Genomic DNA, 20,591 nt, shown 5'->3' on the forward strand with positions numbered 1-20,591 from the left:
TCCAAATTGATTGTAGTTTATTGTAGTGGCAAGAAAATTCTTTATTTGCGTTGTTTTATCTCAAATTATTGCAAGAAGGTCACAATAACAAGATTTTAAAAAATAAATAACACTTGTTCAAAAACTACAAACGATGCCAATAAATGTAGTATAGGTCAATTTTTTGTAGTCTTATTAGTTACTTAGAAAACATCATTGATATCGTTCGAAGTAAAAAATATAAATAATAGCGTGTTGATTAGTTTTGGAATGGGTTCCAAATTGATTGTAGTTTATTGTAGTGGCAAGAAAATTCTTTATTTGCGTTGTTTTATCTCAAATTATTGCAAGAAGGTCACAATAACAAGATATTAAAAAATAAATAACACTTGTTCAAATAACAATCACAAAATAATGCCTTTATCCTAACACAAAATAATTATTTATAAGATCTGCTCTTGTTTGTACATCTTGGGCTTCCATATTTGAATTATTTTCTTCATTGGTAATATTTGTAGGAATGTCCAAGTCAACCTCAGGAGGAACTTCTTCTATACTGTTACTTCTACATTACTATTATGAAGCACTGCAGTGGCAATAATTATTGACTGGGCAACAGGCAATGAAACCCGCAGTGTGAGAGCCACAACAGGAAATCTTCTTTTCCACACTCCGAACGTCCTAGAATGTTTTGGTTAAAATTGTTGCATCATGGGTGGAACCCGGAGTGAAGTTATTTTAGAGGATAAATTATTTTACCAGTACTACAATAAACGATAAAAGACAATATTAATTCCAATTTTTATATTGCACTATTTTGAGTTTTTTTTTCGTTTCGGATGGAATTTATCCATTATTTCATTTTAATTACTTTTGTCGTCTCAGCAGTTTCGGATTATTAAGTGACTTTGTAACATTGAACAGCAAACTACTGAACATTAAAGATATCCAACTCTTTTTTTTTTTAACATATATCATGTGCAATTTAATGTACACTAAATTACGAAACTCCCACACGCATACACAAACACGCACGTGTGCGAAGATGTATGTATGAGCATGAATATTTTTTTTTCTTAAACTACAAACGACACGAAATCCAAGGCTCATAATTGTTTTGAATATACATATTAACTTATTGAACACTAAATTTTTTGTTTTTTATTGCTTACAGGGGTTCAGCAGCCACTACAAACATATGAGTTTAGCTAGTTAAACTTTGCGGGAGCGATTTGACTTTTTAAAAAAAATAAAATAAAATTAAAATTAAACTTATTTAATTATTAACTATAACAAGTGGACGATTTGGAGTCACAAATGTTAATGCCAGAATTACATGCAATGATACAATCGATACCTTATTGCGAAATAAATGTTTTTCAATAACTGCAACGCTTATGCTAAATTGCAAGAACTCTCCGGTGGTCTTGCTGAGGCCAGCGGAAGGCTATTGCTCAACCTAATACCGAGGGTTGGGGTGGATGCGTAACTCCTCCCTCCTTAAGTGCGAAATTATCGGTTTGTTCATTTTTAATAACTATCCGATGATTTCGCAGACATGTTACATTTAATATCTTATAACGAAGTAAGTAAAGTAAAAATAGAATTACAAGTACAAAGATTAAAAATAGAGACGTATAGCCTAAAGTAGCACTGAATCTAAAATTTCTTTCACTGTTAACCATTTCACTATCACTGAACACTGATTGCTTTAATATCGTTGACATATATTTAACTTCGTCCAAGTTGATGCCTCGCATATTGAGTACACGTGTACTGGATAATATTGGAGTTCTATTCACAGGTAATTGCGGCAAAACTATAATTTTTGTTGGTTCTACAGGATCATTCTCAGTGATTACTTGGTGAGGGCGAATCGTTATATTCTGGATCTCGATGCTACATGGTTCGTCGATGGTCATTATGTATGTGCCCACGACAGGATATTTGCTGACATCACCATTGCAAATTTGACTCTGACTCAATACTCTATTTCTGTATTTTGAGAAAAGTATCCAACTTATAGGTGTGATTCTTTGAATTCTCACATTCTCTATATTGATTAGCTGTTGTTCGCAGTGCATTGGGTTTCCTTCAAATTTAAGCAGTTGTTCTATGCAAGTAGTTTCAGGATATGGCGTTTGATTTTGTTCATCGCATAGAAATTGTTCTCCAGCAGCGAGCGATCGGCAAGGTTTTACGATCGGTAAGTATTTCATCCCCTTTGCCAACAGGTAAGGATATTTAGGAAAAATGGAAACGGTATTACTATCGGATTCACGGTACATAGGTATAGAGTATAATTTGTAATAGTTATAAGTATAATTATCTGTAATTGGAACCTCCATTATGAACGTAATCTGGTTTTGTTTAATATACGATTTAACATTAATAGTTTCTTCTAGTTTTACTAAATTTGCCTCACTCGCTTTAAACACTAAATTTTCAGTTTGAGATATAAGAATTAAATGTTGCAACAGTTCAGTAGAATTAATAATACTTTGATGTAATATGGATACTCTACTAAATGCTAGAGCAGTCTCTATTTCTCCTAATTTTATAAAAATAGAACGAAAATTACTAACAAATAAATTTAAAAGGCTTACAACATAAGTAGTATAAACCCAATGATAATCCTTAGATGCTAATTCCTTAATCATAGATTCTACAATTTTTAAACGCTTATCTAATATATTAGAATTTTGATTTAAGACTTCAGTAGAATTGATAAAACTATCGAGCATTTTAAATATTAAAGTAATTTTATTTCTAATGATAGTTTGATTGTTTTCAAGTTTAGCTGTAAGTTTATCGTATCTCATTGCGTCACTATAGTCTAAATTTCCCGTTATAATTTTAATTAAGGAACCCAGAGGGTTGAGGATACCTCTTTTGACGCGTTTGTGTGGAACTAACTGTTCGTATTTCTGAACCGTTATGTCGCGAATATATTCAGCGTGATATTTTGCCACTTGAAAATCGTGTAAGTATGAAATATTCTTATTAATTAAACTATCGAATTCACTGTATTTGCTAATAATAAAATTTAAGTCATCATTTATCTTATCTAAATTTAAAACCTTAATTATAGTCCAATAGTCTGTTTGGAGATATGCTTGCCCTTCTTTCACAGGATAAATTCCCGGGTTATGTTGAAGAAGTTGTAGTTGAAGGGCCAGCGCGGACCTCATCACTATCAGCCAACACCACAACGCGGAAGGCGTTTTACATTTTTAATAGGGACCATAGTCTTCCTTTGACCTATAACCTTAGCTTTATGGAATCGCGGATTATCCTTGCTTTTTCGCTTATTAACGTCTTGCGCAAATATAATTTTTCCTGAAGGGAGACTGATTTGATTTTCACCACCTCTCCTTTCCTTTACCTTTTGTTTAGTTTCGATCATTTTCATTTTAGAACACGTTTCACAAGCATTAATAAGGGCTGAAATAGTTTCCTGCATATTGTGCCAAAAATAATTTCTACGTATACTTGCTAGAGTCTCTTTAATACCGCGGTGACACGTTTTGCCTTGATGGTGCCTTATTATAATAGCCTTTTGTTCCTTCTCATCTTCTATAAAAACTACACGCTCCGTACATTCAAATAACAATACTGTATCCTTTCTAAATAATTCTATGACAATGTTAGTGAACTGTTTGCGATGTTCATCATCTTCGAAATAAATGAAATACTTAACTTTCGGTTTAATATACTCTTTTAAAAATTGTTTTACTAGATCTGGGTTATTAGTAGGCAAGAATACTTCTAAAACCTTTTGCTTTTCACGTGAAAGGTCGTGAACTTGCATTTCGTTCTTAAACCACGTATATACTAAAATTTGATTTGGTTTCGTATCTATTGCTTCATGTAATATAGGTATACCGGACGATTCTACAATATTAGCTGAATGAACTGTATCCGATTTCGACGTTACAGATGGTGACCTGACTGGGTAGTCACATGTTCTAGGAGAACTTAGCGCCGATAGAGTTTCAGAGTCGGGAATAGATATCGTTTCACTAGAATCGCGTTCTGGTATAGAAATTGTACTAGAGTCGTTACGCGTTCTTGGCCTATTGTCTCTATCGCCTATATTAACAACCATAGATTCGTTTTCATTATCGGAATGCGTAGCGTTAACTCTACTAGATGAAGCGTCCGCGTTAAAATTTTGCTTCCCAGTTTCAATCATAAATTTGGAATTAGTTTCAGGAATATGCATGTGTGGAAATTTCAGATTTGGATCGCAATTTAATTCTATGATTTTTTCTTTATAGAGGCTTTCGTTTGAAAATTTTCTTCATCAGACGGAAGCACATTATCGTCTTGAGTATCGTCAGTGGGTGTATAAATCTCATTCGCGTCGTATTCGTAATTCGTATCGTAAGGATTACAGCCATAATAATTCGTATAGTCGTAAGGATTATAGTCATAGTAATAATTGTCATATAGTGAATTGTCATTATGTAAGTCGGTTTCATTCACTCTAAAACCTGGCTGAGATATATTTTGTGGTCGAGGGGGTGCCGTCCTCATGGAAACGTCAGTAGACTCAAAGCGGTTATTTTGAGGAGGTCTTTGACCGAAATTCTGTGGCGTCATACCAAAAGTTTCAGGAGGCCTATAACCAAATTGTGGGTTTTGATTAAATGTTGGCCTATAACCAAATTGTGGATTTTGATTTAATGTTGGTCTATAACCAAATTGTGGATTTTGATTGAATGAAGGCCTATACCCGAACTGTGGGTTTTTATTAAACGGTGGCTTATAACCAAATTGTGGATTTTTATTAAACGGTTGTTGGGGTGTGAATTTAAAACCAAATTTTTGAGGTACATTTGGTGTCCCAAAATTAAATCTTTGTTGAGGATTTTGTAAAAATTGGGGCATCGTTGTATTATTATGGGTACGATTGCGCGACTGATATTGTTCGTGAAAATTAACTTCTTCTAACACAATTTCTAATGCCTGTTCTAATGTATTAGGCGATTTCAGTCTAACAATTCGCACCATGTTTTCGGGCAAATTATACAAGAAAACGTTCAGGGCTGTATGATTATAAATCGCAATTTTCGCGCGTTTAATTTCCGTATCTACCGATAAATTAACCTTCGATATTAGTAACGATCTAATATTCTGTATCCTATTACAAAATTCAAGATAACTTTCCCCGGATTTTATTTTACAGGACTCGAGAGAGATTTTTATGCAATCCTCAGTACGCGGATCGCCAAAATGTTGTTCCAGTAATTCTTTTAGCGCGGGCCAAGTGTTAATATCTTCGCGCTCGGATAATAACGCGGCGGCATCGCCTATTAATCTACTAGTTATTGCATGTAAAACGTAAATATTCTGCTCTTCATGCCCTCTAAATTTATTAATTATATATTCACATTTTCGAAAGAATAAATTCAAAATTCTTTTGTCTCCACCAAAAAGAGGAATAAGCTTTAACATATCACTCGGAATTGTTATTACGTTTACGCTTTCCATGTTAAATAAGTACAGAGTAATTAAAGTTCTGAAGTCTTTAACCAATTACAATAATTTCGAATTATAAAAATCACACACACAGAAATCAATTAAAAACACAATATAATAAAAATTCTTAAAATATAGCACAATAAAAAAAATTATATGTTATCAATTACTATAAAAATTAAAAACTTGAAGTAAGGTATAAAATCACATATAAAATATAAAAATCATTAATTGAATTACGATCGATTTTGAGATCAATTAAATCAATTAATATTAATATTTCTTTATGCAAAAATCATTTAATTTTCTAATTTAAAACTTTTAATTAAGTTACACTCTATAGTTAATTAGTCTGTGCAGAGTTTTATGCAAGACAATTCTTAGAATTAAATACGATATTTCTTATGTATAAGTTATAACTAATTACTGATTTAATAGAATTTTCATATTAAAACCAGATCCGTTATAATGCGAGACGTTCAATCCCAAAATAACAGTTAAAAATAGTTAAAAGTCAAAATTACACTCTCGTGAAAAGGATATGGGAATATATCAGAAAGGATGGCAAAAAGTTTTACTCACCAACCGATCGTCGATCCCATTATTCCTCGTCGTGGTCGTTTAACAAATTTATTATTCGGTTCTTTTAGGATAGCACGGCCTTTATAGCAATGTTCTAGGGCTAATTTTGAAGACCTCTAGACATGCAGACCTTATATGGCTATCCTACCGGCTGCGCCAGTTAAACTTTGCGGGAGCGATTTGACTTTTTAAAAAAAATAAAATAAAATTAAAATTAAACTTATTTAATTATTAACTATAACAAGTGGACGATTTGGAGTCACAAATGTTAATGCCAGAATTACATGCAATGATACAATCGATACCTTATTGCGAAATAAATGTTTTTCAATAACTGCAACGCTTATGCTAAATTGCAAGAACTCTCCGGTGGTCTTGCTGAGGCCAGCGGAAGGCTATTGCTCAACCTAATACCGAGGGTTGGGGTGGATGCGTAACTAGCTACAATCAACTACATTGTTTGTAGTTTTTGAACAAGTGTTATTTATTTTTTTAAATCTCGTTATTGTGACCTTCTTGCAATAATTTGAGATGAAACAACGCAAATAAAAAATTTTCTTGCCACTACAATAAACTACAATCAATTTGGAACCCATTCCAAAACTAATCAACACGCTATTATTTATATTTTTTACTTCGAACGATATCAATGATGTTTTCTAAGTAACTAATAAGACTACAAAAAATTGACCTATACTACATTTATTGGCATCGTTTGTAGTTTTTGAACAAGTGTTATTTATTTTTTAAAATCTTGTTATTGTGACCTTCTTGCAATAATTTGAGATAAAACCACGCAAATAAAGAATTTTCTTGCCACTACAATAAACTACAATCAATTTGGAACCCATTCCAAAACTAATCAACACGCTATTATTTATATTTTTTACTTCGAACGATATCAATGATGTTTTCTAAGTAACTAATAAGACTACAAAAAATTGACCTATACTACATTTATTGGCATCGTTTGTAGTTTTTGAACAAGTGTTATTTATTTTTTAAAATCTTGTTATTGTGACCTTCTTGCAATAATTTGAGATAAAACAACGCAAATAAAGAATTTTTTTGCCACTACAATAAACTACAATCAATTTGGAACCCATTCCAAAACTAATCAACACGCTATTATTTATATTTTTTACTTCGAACGATATCAATGATGTTTTCTAAGTAACTAATAAGACTACAAAAAATTGACCTATACTACATTTATTGGCATCGTTTGTAGTTTTTGAACAAGTGTTATTTATTTTTTAAAATCTTGTTATTGTGACCTTCTTGCAATAATTTGAGATAAAACAACGCAAATAGAGAATTTTCTTGCCACTACAATAAACTACAATCAATTTGGAACCCATTCCAAAACTAATCAACACGCTATTATTTATATTTTTTACTTCGAACGATATCAATGATGTTTTCTAAGTAACTAATAAGACTACAAAAAATTGACCTATACTACATTTATTAGCATCGTTTGTAGGTAAAATAGGCTGAAAAAAAGTAAGGTTTTTTTTAAAGCGGGTTCCAGCGTGACGGAGCTGGAAAGTTTGTATCAAAAGTTATTAAAGCGCCTCGATATTTTAGATGAAATCAGCGATGGCGAACTTCGTAAGGACATTATTCGTCAAAAAGTTTCGGAATGAAACAATAAATCAATGTGTCGAATAATTGCTGCTCATTGGGACTTTGGAAGTTGGAATCGGAAAGTTACTAATCACTGACTGTATTAATAAGGCGAAGTTAAAATTCGAGGGTCGCTGTGACCCGCTGTCTTATTGACGGGTTGGGTTATGGGCGATGCATTGTGGACTTTATTTGTATAACATTAGGGTCTATATTTGTAATGGTGGGGTTTTCACTATTTTATTTTTTAGACTTGATGAATCGTTATTTTAAATGTTAGTCAATTTAAACTTACTTAGGAATAAAATCATTCATTGTCTATTAAGCTAGCTAGCTTGTTCATTATTTCAACTGTGGTATATGAGGAATGTGCTAATTAAAAATAATTAATTCAACATAAGAATGCTACAATAAATTTTTCTATGATAAGCTGTAAAAACAACTGATTTCTTTTATAAGAATAAAAATATCAGTATTTTATACCTTATCTTATTAATTATTATGTAGGCTAAGCTAGCCTACATAATAGCCCCCTCGACCATTACCAAGTAATGAACCTCAAAACCTTTCTTAAACTTCCGAAAAAAACAATCACAGCTATAAATCAGATTTGGAACGCCCAATTTTACTCATGGGTGTCAATTACTGAAACACTCGATAAATTATCGATCGATAAAGGATAAATTATGGGGATCGAAATATCGGTGAGATTTGCGTTGCAATGTATCCCACACGGAAACAAAAGGCAATAAGTACTTATAAATAATGTATTGTTTTGAAGCTGGTGTTCAAAAGGTTCTGTTTAAGAATTTCTGTAGTTATAAGTTTTAAAGAATGAAACGAATTTAAAAACATTCACTATATAAATAGCTTCATTTATTCAATTTAGGCGTAAAGAAGTAACAAACATTCACTATCGGTACTAAATAGACGCAGATCACTAATAGAAGTGTATCAAATACATAATATAATCTACTGATTATAATAAATTGAGTTACTTTACTACTGTAAAGTAACTCAATTTATGTGGTATTTGTATAAAATCACCGTCAAGGCCATTGTTTTCATATAATAATATTATAATCTAAATATAAAAAAACGAATCGCCAAATGTGTTGCTAAGCGTAAAATTCGTGAACGGCTCGACCAATTTGATTACTTTTTTAACGATTTTGTCAAAGTACAAGGAATTTTCTTAAGGAGCCAAAAACAACGGGCAATGGCACTGAATAACGTCTGCTGGGGCAGCTAGTGATTATTTTTTAAGTATGTAGGTACCTATTTTAATAGTAATCTTTAGCATAACTACGGCCCGCAAAAAAGGGTTAACTAAATCTGACTCTCAACTCAACCTGTGTTCGTACAATTACTGTTAATAAATTCTTCCTTATTTGGAGTAGGTGTTAAAATACCATTATGTCAGTTCGGAGAGAATTATTAAAGTTATTTATTGGACAAAATTATAACGATAACATTATAATATTATGAATAATTGTTTTATTTATTAGCGACAACATAATACACACCTGAAATGTTAGTTTGAAATGCTAGATTTATTACTTTTATATATTATATATTAATTATTTTATTAAATTAATAAAATCCTCTCCTAAAAATCTACTCCGTTTTTTGTTCCTGGTATCTGTTTCCGTAAGAAATCAAAGCTAACACAACGCATACATAATTAAACAACACAAGAAAATAATTATTGTGTTAAATATTTAATATGTTTCAATTTAGCTAAAAATTTAAGGTGCACCATCTTTAATTATAGATATCAATTATTATTAATCAAAAGAATAAGTTTACAAAAAAGGATTCAAAAAGGCGCGAATCTCCCACGTTAATCCATTTACACTCGCGCGTTTCAAAACGCTTAAACGTTCGAAATTTAAAATTTAATTAAGGCGCCTCCTAACGGTGGTTTCGCGCGATAATCCCGTAAAGGCTGGGACACACGCGTTCGCACAAAGCAATTTTTAATTGCGTCCCTGGCTGAAAGCCGAGTCTTTGACATTTACGATTGATTAAAAAGAAAATGGCGGCAGCGGAGCGGTAATGAGGAATATCTTCCCGGGTGATTAGGGAACTGATGAATATATTAGTGTAATGTATTTTTAATATTTGAGTTTTAATATTTACAGCATTTTTTAAGCTAATTTACATTATTATCTCTTGAATTATTAATAATTTTTGGAATTAGAAATTAACATTTATTTATAAGTATTCTATTACCTGTCCTACTATCACGGAACTTATTTGAAAAACTTGTCTTATCATTTTCGTTATTTTTTATTTAATGATTTAGCATAAAGGTATGTATTTTTTATCTAGCTGCTAGCACAATACGGTACTAAAGCAAACACATCACACTACATTTACTATTAAAAAAATATATTTACAAAACAATTATTTCACTCGATCACGCCATTAGCGACATCTGAAGTCAGTCAAACAATCCGGCCGTAAACAATACATGCTCACTATGTAAAAATATAAATATTTTTACTGCACAGCATTCCTAGCGAAATACCCATAAAAAAGACACTACGCTTTCAAAAGCCCGTCGAAAGCCTCAGGCTACAAGTACGCATTGACAAAACCTACTAAAAAACGTTGCTACGTAACTAAAATAGTTCGCTTGCAATTATAATTTTTTCCTAGTTTTTAATGAATGCGCATTTTCGTCTTTGTACACGGCATGTGTAAAATTTTTCGGTTTTGACTGTGTTTTTTTTCGAATTTCATGTTCGGGTTGGGGTTTTTTTTTGTAATCGTTATGGAGTTTCTTTCGGGGTCTTTGTTATTTATTTTGATATATCTTTGGCATTGCATACGTTTAAGAATGAATCAAACTAACAGTAATTCACTTTTGACTTTACAACCTCAATCACAAATATAGATATTACTAGGATTTGATTATTTTTTAATTTCGTAGTCATGTTTGTTTAATTCTTTACCTATTTGATAAACATCTACCAAGGTACTCACATAAAACCTGTTTATTTCATCTCAATTTCCCTACACTTAGCAATTTTTAAAGTGTTATAACGTTAGATGTTTCTAGAATATTCTACAAATAGATAGTTCTAATTACCCGCGCTCCATATGGGTCAAGAATCTCATGTCGCTGAGTTAAAAGTGTTGTTTTTTAATCTAATTAGTGCCGGTTTTCAACTGCGCTACGTCAAATGTCTACTTTACGTAGGTAGAATGTACGCTAGCTTATTAATTTTATCATTTTATCATTAAATTTTCTAGGTGTATATACATTTTAATGGTTTCAAAATAAAAATGTTTTGTTGATGGGCATATAATATATTTTTTTTTGTTCGGTTTGAGATTTTTGTGTGTGTGTACCTACTGTGGAGTTTCTTGCCGGTTCTTCTCCATATATATGTATAATGTATATTTTATACTGCTTTCCTAATCGATGGTATATTTTAAAAATATGTTATGACGTATGACGATTCCAAAGTGCTTCTGGAAGAAGTCTAATCGAATAAATAAATGTTTGAGTTAGTCAGGTAAAAGAAAATATAGAGTCTTACTGAAATATTATTATCTGAATGCGTTAACAGTATTTGGTACTGTTTTGATTTACGCATAAAAATCTTCAAATTGAATAATAAAATGAAATTCCTTGCTAACTACCTAAAGGAAAGAAGGAATACGGTAGTATTATGTATAATGTACGTAGTTCAATAAATTTTATTTTATTCCCAAAATTAACAAAAAGTTTTTGTTCTCACTAAACATGCTTTTCAATAAATCATTTAACATTTTCTATGTGCATTTAGAAATTGATTTAAACGCAAGGATGAATAGATGAAACAGATGTTTTGCGCGAAGTGACAGTAGTACCCACCTCAACGCTTCGCTTATGAGGCGTGCAAAAGCTAAATGTAATAGAACAAGAAATCTTTAGAGTAGCAAGCTACAAGATACAGTGAATGGTCTTTCATCCTTAATATAAAAGTTTTAATTTGAATTAGCTAATCGTATCTAAGTGAATAATTCATTCAATGGAAGTTGAACACTATGGCTAGATTAAACTTTTTACTATAGTTTTACATTACTTACGTTTGAGATCTTAATTGTTTGCTTTATTTTCCCACCACTATTTTACTGTTTTATTGACAGTTTACCAATTACATTTTCAACTTAAGTACCTAGTCATCAAGATATTTGAGCGATCAGGAAAGTGTAAAAAAAAATTGCAAGACATTTTCACACACGGCACGATCTGATCCCATACTAAGCTTTTCGCTTGTGTTATGGAAACCAAATGACTGATAAACATACATAAATAATTTTTAAATACTTATATAGATATAACCCAGACACAGAGCAAACATCTATTTTCATCACACAAATATTTGCTCTGGGTGGGAACCGATCCCACCTCCGGCTTGGAGGCAGGGTCAGATTGAAAAAATACATAATCGCATTTGATTTCTAGTATATTTTTATTATCCTTATTTATATTTATATATTTTTATTTGCTGACGACACTGCTATCATGGCCACAGGCATCACTTACCAGGAAGCAGGAGATAAAGTCCAAGAAGCTGTGAACCAGGTCTATGAATGGACTCGGAAATGGCGGATAAGATTGAACGAATCAAAATCCGTTCACATAAATTTTACATACAAAAGAACACAGATTGTCCCGATACTCCTTAATGGCCAACAAATACCTTATGCTAACACGGCGAAATACCTTGGTATGACGCTTGACGCTAAGCTACGCTGGAAGACTCACGTCAAGAAGAAGCGAGAAGAATTAGGCTTGCGCTATAAGAAATTGTATTGGCTTCTTGGAAGATACTCCCAGTTGTCGATACATAATAAGCTTCTCATATACAAACAAGTCCTCATGCCAGTATGGACGTATGGTATTCAGCTGTGGGGCTGTACCAAAAAAAGCAACATTAACATAATACAACGTTTCCAAAATAAAGTACTGAGAGACATTATACATATATACATTATATAGACATTATATTTAAGTATTATTGATTTACATCTTTTGACTGGCACTCCAACAAGGGACTACTGAAAATCAGCGCTTCACAACATAACGTGTAGCACATGCTGAGTAGCTACCCTTTTTGGCACCACACTGATCAGCAGTAAGTACCTACCTTTTTAATGTATTTTCTTTTTTTTCGGTTTATTTTTGTTATATTTTGTTTTCTGTTTGTATTGTGTGGTGCTAAATAAACATTTTTTCTTTCTTTCTTTCTTTCTTTACATTGTAAATGCCCCCTGGTACATCCGTAATGGTGACCTCCACCGTGACCTAAAAGTGGACACCGTGGACAAAATTGTTCAAAAACATGCAGAAGCTCATCAACATCGACTTCATCATGTTACCTAGTGCGAAGACTAAAAAGGACTAAACCTTTTGAGTTAGTGTAGTGATAAGTGAAAAGTGAACAGTGACAATTATCTGTATACCAAAGCACACGAGCAAAGTGACTTACTTCCCCTTAACAGACACTAAGCAAGTGACAATGGACACTCTCTTAGAATAAGTTATTTAGAAATTTAGGTTAACATAAAATTACTTATTAGTCTTGTAGGCTAGATTGTAATTTGTATAAGGTGCTATTTTAATTAGCAACCTTATTTAATAAAAAAAAAAAAAAAAAAATATTTTTATTATAGTAAGCAGATTTTGAAATTCATATACCTACATCCACCCTACATCATAAGAGTAAAAAGCTTAAGATATTTTTCCAAACATAATATACCAGATACAATGTTTTCACTCCCATGCAACATCTATACCTATTAGGTACAATACCAAAACGCATCTCAATTCGATTCCCTCCCACTAATCGCTTGCAGAACCGACACAGAAGTTTCAACTCGAAACATAATAAATTCATCAGAATATTCAGAAGCAAACGTTGAAACATAACACGCCGTTTAACTAATCGTGCCATTGGATAAAGTTCCAAATTTAATAAAGATATTGTTTGCGCGGGAAATTGTTTTAATTCAGCGCCATCTGTTGGCGTGCACTTTCAAAGTTGGGTTTATAATCTGCGCTATGGTTTTGGTAAACAACGCGTTATATTTTGTTTTAATTTTCTTTTTTTAATTTCTAGAATTTTTTAATAAAAGTATGAATAATAATAGCAAATGAAGAAAAATTACTAATAATATAACGATAACGATATATTATTAGTAACGAGAATATTATTGTTATAAAAAATACTTAATTATTTTTGTTCCAAACAACAGTAAAAAGGAAAACACAAAGTAAATCCAGGAGCTATATATATACATTTCTCATCACTAACAAAGTCAAGAAAAAGAGTCCACATTAAAACAAACGAGATAAAACTTCCAGACACGAAAATATAAATCAGAAAAGAAACCGCGAACTAATAAACATATTTCAGGGCAATCTACAATCTTACATTACTCTCAAAGAAAAATAGCTTACTGATAAGCGGCTGTATTAAAGTCTGATTAAGTCTCTAACTATAACTCAATTCATTCCTATCTTGACCCCAGTTAAAATAATTACCCGGTCTACAGTCGCGAATAATTTACTTAAACAATCTCTTTTTCACTGATCCAGAGTTACTGAGTTTATATTGCACTCGAATTTAGTTCCTCCGCTGCCATTATATTTTACTGTGGCTTTTTAAAACTGGAGTTGCTTAGATTTGCTTTTGTTTAACGAAATTGGAATTTGCGGAGCGTATTTCAGTTGGTTTTAATTCGGATTATGTTGAACTATCCATTCAAAAATTTGGAGTTAAGTTCCTTTCTGTAATTCCTTACTTACGTAAACTTATTTTATATAATGTAATTAACTATACTATTAAAATAAAGCTGATGAATTTGTTTGCTTGAACGCGCTATTCTTAGGAACTATATTATGATCAATTTACAAAATTCTTTCACCATCCTTCTTAGTTTTGGTTTTATCTGCGATAAACCACTTTTATCGTGACAAAACCAAACGTTTATCTCGAGAAAAAAAGAGCACCAAAAGTGGTTTATCGCAGATAAAACCAAAACTAAAAGTAATTACACAAAATGCTCTGACAAATATCTTGCAAATGTTTTAATATAATTGTTTATGAAAAAAAAAATCATAATAAGTATTACCATGTCAAGTAGAAAACGTAAAAGTGTGAAAATTAGAGCTAACTTGGTGATTTTTTTTTATCGAGTAAATTGTAATATTTTATGTTTTTGATTAAACAGAATCGTTGAACATATCATCTAGTTTGATATATATTTTATTTTTTAGATTTGGTCTTGAATATTACACGTATCATCTAATAGAAGATTGGTTATTTTGCTTTATGCCCCCTCTTAAACTTTACATATTATATACGTACCACGTCCGAAGCCGGGAGGAACCACTAGCTTAAATATATACAATAGAAACAACCTCCAATAACTATAAGAGTAAATCTATAAGAACCCGAACTCCTATGTAAATAATAAATTATCATAATTTAACTATATTATTCCACATTTCATTCGAGTGTGTACAGATGTTTAGGCGTCATTTACATAATACATTTAAAGATATTTGCAATCATTCATGTTATTTAACCGACAATCTTTGCTTATATTATCGCCAAGTTTCTTGAACTAAAAAAAAAACTACATTCAAAATTAATAATTTTCATCGCAATTAAATAAAAAATAGTTAATTGTTATTTGATATCACTGCTACTATGAGCAATTGTGTGATTTTTCTGATGCTCATTTACAAAGTATGATATTAAGTTGTCTTTTGACAATTATAAACAAACAAATAAAACAATTACAACTAACTTGTAAACTTCGAAATCTCCTTAAAAACTTTTTTCTTTTCATAACACCAAAAAAACCCCTTGAAGAAAATAACCAAACACAATCAAAATAATCTCCCTTTCAAAGCTACCATACAAGCTTATTCATATTCATTCATGGAGCTAGTTGGTACGTGGCCTTAGTTTAATCAAAATAATCAAATACACAACAGTAATTGAAGTTCGTCTGTCACACGTGTCCTGGGTTAATTGTAATCGAATATCTTATTAACTTGTTAGCGTGACGTTAGAAGTCACGTCATTAAGGGCATTAGATGTGGTTTGGTTATTGCCGAAATCCTGTCTTGTCATAATTAAATGGGGTTTGAGTTGGTTGTAAGTAGAATTCATTTTAATTCAGGATTCTAGGTATAGCAAAACAGTCAGATTATGTGTATTTAGACTGTTACGTTCCTTTGTTGGAAATAATATTAAGAAGGAAATAATTTTCTTCATTTATATACAGTGTTATTTCTGAAACTAACAACATTCAAATCTTTTTAATTGAATGTATTTTGCCGATGTATATTTACTGTGATGATGCGAAGGCGAGGTTTTTATGCTGCCTTGTCTATAAAAGGATACCAAATATTTTGTTTAAGTCTTTATTTATAACAATAACATTTAGAACAACAAACCATATATGGCCCAAATGGTTAGACTTTCTCAAATGTAAATTTATTTGCTTACTTTCAAGAAAATAGCAATTGAGTAAAACCTCAGCGATAAACCCATATAAAAATATCTTAACCATTACAGCACTCGAAGCATCTTCCCAAAAGCCACAGCTATCTTTAATTAAGAAGTAAATAAGTTTAGCTACACTTTGAGGCCGATGCCCGCCTAGACAGCTTAGCGTATTCGCAAGCTGAATATGGCTTTCTATTTTATCCCGTAAGTCGCACTCTATATCTCCTGTACCTAATGTGGGATTTTCGAGATCAAAGTGCTTAGAATTAGAATTTTAACTGAGGATTTTTAGGATATTGTCGAATCCCAAAATTACTGGGTGTAATTATAATTTGCTATTAAGAAGTTATAATGAGCCTCTTGTTAAAGGAGAAATATTGGGTGCTTAAGTCTTTAAATTCCTACAGATCTTTGATATAAAAGTTTCAGTAGTATTTTCATTAACATTATAATATTTACGCCTTATGTTATGCGAAATACATGAAGGAATATATTAAAAAAGTTCTCCAGGATATTTTCTGATAATACCTTTTGCAATGTTTTCCAAAGCTCATCTTTTAACTTTTATATATAATTTCTGATTACTGCTATAAAAAAATGAGGGACAATGGGAGAGATGTGTAACGCAGACGATAATACATAGACCATACAAGGTGTCACTTTAAACACCAAACATGAAACTACTAATACTTCTCCTTTAAGCAATTACATCCACATATTATGTATAATCATACTCTATGGACCAATTGAGTTCATTTAAATACCCTTTAAACCTAACTCTAGCATTCTAATACGTAATTATACCCACAATCCAAAGCTTATAAGTTTAATATCTAAGATTACCAGAGCCTCAGATTATCCCATGATGAGCGTCTCGTCCACTCTGTTTTCATTACTGTAACGGCCAGTTTTCTTCCTAATGGGCTATAAACATTGCCGCAAATAGAGTAGGAAGGAACAAAGTTGCTAGCAATAATCTTGGCTCACATAACATGGATTAAGAATAATGCTCTTCTGGAAATGGTTGGGTGTAAGAAGTTTTCAACGCAAGGTTTGTATTGAACAAAACACACGATCAAATTTGTGAGTGATAGAACATTAATACAATTTGATGTGTTGTTTTTTGGCTATAATTCATTAATGGTCGATGCTTCTGATTTCCTATTTTAGTTTCTACTTTATTGTCTATATTGGAAGGTTTAACAAACATTTAAACTTATTGTTCACGTAGAGAATCCTTCTTTCAAAGTACGTAGAGTATCATAGAGTAAACGTAGAGAATCTCACGAGTTTTAAAATCATTGCTTTAGTTTTCTATTTTCGCACTTTTACATTTAATATTTACTTAAATATCTAAATCATAACGACATCAAAGAATGAGGACTTTCAAACAACTTGAGAATCATTCAGGTTTATATTTCAAAAGAATATGTTATTATTGATTTCGGTATTTCTAGTAGCTCTATATCCGAATTTAACCCCATAAAGTAAGTTATCCGTGGATTATCCTATAAATTTTATGTCCATTTGATTACATGTTCCATAATCATCGTTATAGTGTCTGTATGTTTGTTGATTTTCTGGCTATATACCGTTTTCTTCCTAAATTTAAATGCGTTTTTATACAAGACATTGAATTTCAAATGTTTGATCACTTCGTGCTAAATCTTATCTTTCTTAAAATGTAATCCCTAAAAGATAATTTAACTGTACTGATTATTTAACAATTATTATATTATATCTCGAAAAGAAAAGAAGCTAGTTTTAGTAGCTTTTGCTGCACAGAAAAGGTTCTGAAATTCTTATCAAATAAAAAAATTATTGTGACTTATCATTCGATTGAAATTTTAACCAAAATCTCGATGTAGTAGTTTTCCAATTAAAGATTTCCAACTCTAGTTACAAGTCTATAAAAACCCGCCTACTAAATATCTGTTAATACCAGTCATATAACGGGGCCATGGGCGATAAAGGCCCGGGCTTTAGCGACCCGGGCTTATCCCGGAGTTAATTATTGTTTTAGTTTGTTTCCCCAATGATTATTATAACGACGTGTGATGTAATTTGTTTGGCTATTTATTTATTTATACAATTATTTACAGGGAGATATAAACGAACAGAAAAAACTAGGCGGTAGGCTATTCGACCTTTAACATGTTTTGCAAATTAGTTTTGTTGTAAGCAGGTTACCAACATACATATTACAGCGAATCTAATATCTATCTAATATCTAATATATATTATAAAGGCGAAAGTTTGTAAGGATGTATGGATGTATGGATGTTTGTTACTCTTTCACGTAAAAACTACTGAACCGATTACAATGAAATTTAGCACACATATAGAGGGTTACTTGGATTAACACATAGGATAGTTTTTATCCCGGAAATCCCACGGGAACGGGAACTATGCGGGTTTTCCTTTGCAAACGCGGGCGACGCCGCGGGCGGAAATCTAGTTCAATATTGTGTGCCTATTATTATATACTACCTACCTGTGCTCCGCGGTTTTGCCTGCAATGCTCCGCTCCTGTTGGTCTCAGCGTGATGATAATATAGCCTATAGCCTTCCTCGATATAAATGGGTTATCCAACACCGAAAGAATTTTTCAAATCGGAGATAAGCGCGTCCAAACAAACTAGTATAAATTTTTATTATAACATCGTCACAGTATGTTACATCGCTTTTTAACTTAAAATTTTTAATAAAAAAGATAATTTAAACCTTCATAAGAACAAAACGGTGTAATTGGATTTTATTATCCAGATAGATATAAATTGCAAAAAGCAATAACGTTATTCAAAGAAAAATCTTGATTAAACGAACGAAGGGCACAATTGTATATTTAATCAAATATTCAAGGGCAATGAAGATAGTTGGTACGTGACATTTTAAGGAATATAGCGAGATAAAAACTTCAGGTTCTCAATAAAATTTGACGACGGCCGAAATGGTTTTAGTACTGGGGTCGTAAAACTTAACTTGTGAAACCTAAGCAGTGTTCTGGGTATAGTTCAAAGGAATCAATGTTAGTGCTTGTATTAAGGTTAAAAGAAGAAGCTGGGCATTTCTTTTTACTATTTTGTATGTATTTTTTTCAAAAATAATAACGTAAACGTCGCTCTAGTGAAGTGAAGTCCAATGTCCCCAAGTGGGGTAAGTGGCAGATGCATTATACATCTGTTTCACTGATCGATTCTTTAGGGACAAGTAGGTGATCAGCCTTCTGTGTCCTATCAGACCAAGACATTTTTTTTTCTTCGTCTCCACCGGGAATCGAACCCAGGACCACTTGGTGCTACGCTCACGCGTCAACCACTGTACCAAGGAAGCTGTCAAAGGTCGCTCTAGTAAGGCTATCTTTATGTTCTCAATAATTAATTTAAATCGATAGATAAAGCTCTTGAAACATTAACTGAATTAATTTTCTTATTGTAAGGATAGCTTATCAACTTATTACATTAACTAACACTTCTCTGTACTAAACTCGTCTTTATATTATCTCTAACTAGCTTTCCACCCGCGGCTTCGCCCGCGTTTTCAAAGAAAAACCCGCATAGTTCCCGTTCCCGTTAGATTTTCGGGATAAATCTATTTTATATGTTAATCCAAGTTACCCTCTATATGTGTGCTTAATTTCATTGTAATCGGTTCAGTCGAATTTGCGTTAAAGAGTAGGTAACAAACACACACACACACATCCTCATAAACTTTCGCATTTATAATATTAGTAGGATTGAAACGCACATAAAATCCTTATTAACATAATTTCTATATCCAATAACCAATACTACAATTACCAGCCCATTGTAATTCTGCTGATTTCAGTACCTTAGAATTCTGGAAGCTTGCCATATTAACAGCCAGCCAGCTGCCTCCGTGACAAATGAAGTGGTATTATGAAGGGACCTTTTGGTAGTCGGATTTATAATATAGTTTTACATAATATAGTAAAGTTGGAAATTAGACTGATGTATTCTATAGTTTATTATGGTTTAGATCTTGTTTAGATGTATGTATTTAAACTTTGAAATTAGACTAGGATTGAAAACGTGATGTTTCCAATATTTTATAGAGTCGTGACTCCATTATTTATTTATTTATTTTTAGTAAATGCCTTGCATATATTAATAGATATTAACTATGTTTGGTGGCAACATACAAGACTGTCTTTAAAGGTACATTATAAAATTATGTTTCGTATGATAATATACACCAATTCATTCAATAGATTCAATCCACTACTGTCTAATATTTTACAGTATTAGCCTTTATAGATCTAAAGCACTTCACTATTTGCTTAGTTATTGTACCGTAGCACTGCTTTTTCTCTAGTGTTAAATATACACCAATAAATAGTGGAGATACTCAAAGCATAATATTACAAGTCAATGT

The 20,591-nt window shown here is 31.9% G+C and overlaps 1 protein-coding gene across 1 annotated transcript in view; it reads right to left on the minus strand.

The window, feature by feature from the left end:
* Nucleotides 1–380: 380 nt before the first annotated feature.
* Nucleotides 381–20,591, minus strand: part of LOC149482012 (uncharacterized) — a 115,145-nt gene continuing 94,934 nt past the window's right edge. The window contains exon 2 of the mRNA XM_089704290.1: nt 381–476. The gene's annotated coding sequence lies outside the window, so the exon portion shown is untranslated. The remainder of the gene's footprint in view (nt 477–20,591) is intronic.

This window comes from Colias philodice, chromosome 15 (assembly GCF_061535455.1).
Source record: "Colias philodice isolate Cphi_HAF_F1 chromosome 15, ilColPhil1 Martin Lab GWU primary, whole genome shotgun sequence".
Lineage (NCBI taxonomy): Eukaryota > Metazoa > Arthropoda > Insecta > Lepidoptera > Pieridae > Colias > Colias philodice.